Source organism: Neolamprologus multifasciatus, chromosome 14 (genome assembly GCF_963576455.1).
Source record: "Neolamprologus multifasciatus chromosome 14, fNeoMul1.2, whole genome shotgun sequence".
NCBI classification, from domain to species: Eukaryota; Metazoa; Chordata; class Actinopteri; order Cichliformes; family Cichlidae; genus Neolamprologus; species Neolamprologus multifasciatus.
Window position 1 is genome coordinate 35,928,743 of NC_140452.1, and position 2,759 is coordinate 35,931,501.

Consider the following 2,759-nt stretch of genomic DNA (forward strand, 5'->3'; position numbering starts at 1 on the left):
GACTGTCAGGCCTGAACAGAGGCACTCGTGTCAGAGCGACACGTCCTCCATAAGGAAAGGTTAACACATTTCCAGGAGGTGTCCTCTGCTCTGCTGAGATAGTCGTGATGAAAACTGAGTGATTTCTTTAAGCAGGTCAAGAAAAACTGTAACGTGAAGAGGGGATGTTTATGCTCTGTGCAGGTGAATCACAGGTACATGTGTCTGGTACAGCTTTTTAATAGCACCAAGTATGAAGAATGGCTAAGAAATGAAGCTGGAAAGGATGTGCAGCAGCTTCGAGTCAGCATAGATATGGAAATGTAGTAAGAGAGTGATGAATAAAGACAACGAGGGAGAGGCAAACACAGGACAATTAGGTAATTATCAAATTCAAAGAATTGGCGAGGAGGAAGTGAGCACAGCTGTGAGGGGGATGAAAAGTGGAAAGGCAGTTGTTCCAGACAAAGGTTGGACCTTTATTTCAGGTCCAACCTTTGAGAGTGTTGACATGAGATGTGAGGGTGGGAACAGGTGGAAAGGGACCTGGAGAGGTGGAGATATGCTCGGGAAAGAAGAGGAATGACAGCCAGCACATGTGAGACAGAATACATGTGTGTGAATGGGAGGGAAGGAGTAGTGAAGATGGATGAGTCTAAATACCTGGGGTCAACCATCCACAGTAATGGAGAGTGCACAAGAGAGGTGAAGAAGAGGGAGTGGGGAGGATGGAGTGCGTGGAGATGAGTGACTGTGGAATAGCAGAATGAGAGGGAAGGTTTACGACATGGACCTGAGTGATGTTGAGCAGTGAGCAGGATGGACAAGACAGACTGTCAGAGGGGGGGCTCAGGTTTAACATTGGAAACAAAGTCAAACAGGCAAGACGGAGGCGGTGTGGACATGTGGAGAGAGGGGATAGTGGATATTTTGGATAAAAGATACTAAAGATGGAGCTGCCAGGCAGGAGGAAAAGAGGTCAGAGGTTCATGGATGTAGTGAAGGAGGACACGGAGTGGGTTGGTGTGACAGAGAGGAAGCTGATGATCCACTGTGATGCCCTCTTAAAGGAAACTGGTGTAAACAGGAGAAGACAACCAGGTATGAAGTATGATGGTTGTGATGGACCGAGTTGAAAAACAGGAAGAGTCCCAGGAATTATTAGAAAAATATAGTTTCCATTTATTTAACCCCCAAAAATTATATTTACAAGTGTAATAAATGTTGAGCTCATAAAAGAGGCCAACGAAACAAAGACGGCTACAAACAAACATAACTGACCTAAACATGAAATTACATACAAGGGTATATATAATGGCTGATCAGACCATTGTGACACATGAGGGGTAACAAACAAACACAATCATAAATCAAACGATGCAGCACAATCTAGTTTGTTAATAAACTAAACACTAAAGAAGAAAATAAAAAACCCCATTAAACCCTAAACTCAAATATTTAATTAAATACAAATACTTTGTTTTTAAATTAAAGAAAACACACATTCTCCCCTTCAGCAGGAAGTGGTGGTGTGGTCCAATTATCCCTCTTTGCATTTAATGGCTTCAAACCCTGGCTGCCATCTTTTGTCCAGCTACTCCTGGGGGACGATGGCAGGTAAGAAATAAAAAGACAAAGGTTAGTCAGAAATCAAAGAAATGAAGTCGTTTGAATACATAAGTAAACTAAATGTGCTTACAAATAGGACAAATGTATCCAAACCAATCAATAAAGTTATTGGCAACTAAAATGTATTACTATGTTCAAATGAAGAATGAAAATACAAAAGTTACCGACTTTAGACGGCCACGGGTTTGGAAATGTGCTGGTGTAGGGCTGCTTTGCTGCTTGGGGACGGAGCACCTTTTGATCACTGATTTAATTAGAACACAAGGTGCTTTACATTGTAAGGTCGACCTACAATAATACGTACAGAGAAAAACCCAACAATCATATGACCCCCTATGAGCAGCACTTTGGTGACAGTGGGAAGGAAAAACTCCTTTTAACAGGAAGAAACCTCCATCAGAACCAGGCTCAGGGAGGGGCGGGGCCATCTGCTGTGATTGGTTGGGGTAAGAGAAGGAAGACAGGATAAAGACATGCTGTGGAAGAGAGACAGAGGTTAATAACAGATATGATTCAATGCGGGTGTATAAACACACAGTGAGTGAAGAAGAAACAGCCAGTGCATCAACAGCAGTGATCCAGTAATGGGACGGTGCATCAGTTACTTTAATTATACAACTTCTTTATACTTAAATAAAACGACTTATTTTTCCCGGTGTTGTAAATGTTTATATAAAGTCTTGTGCTGTTGTGTGGCTGAGTTTGTGTGGAGCCTGTATTTAGAGCCAAGTGCACAAACTGTTAAATAAATCTGCCACCATTACTGTCAAATGCACATGGACACACACACACACACGTAATGAAGAGGGGCTGGGCTCAGTGCAGTGGCCATTTGTGCGCCTTTTATTGTTAAGCACCACAGACGTGTCTGTACATGGCAGACTGTCAGTGCTCTGTTTGTTCTGAGAAGAAAGTGTGGCCTGTCTGACCTACAGAGGTAAATCTATCAGCTTCAGAGAGGAAGCTGTGCAGCATACTGTCAGGATACCTTCAGCTCGTGACCGGGGTTCAGTAGAGGACCGACATGTCTGGACCCAGGGTCTCCATCCTCTGTCAGTGTGAGTGATAGGAACCAAGACTCCAGGGTCAAGGTTAAAAAAATGTGCCGGTAGCTGGAGCCCCCCCCCCCCCCCCCCCCCCCCCCCCCCCCC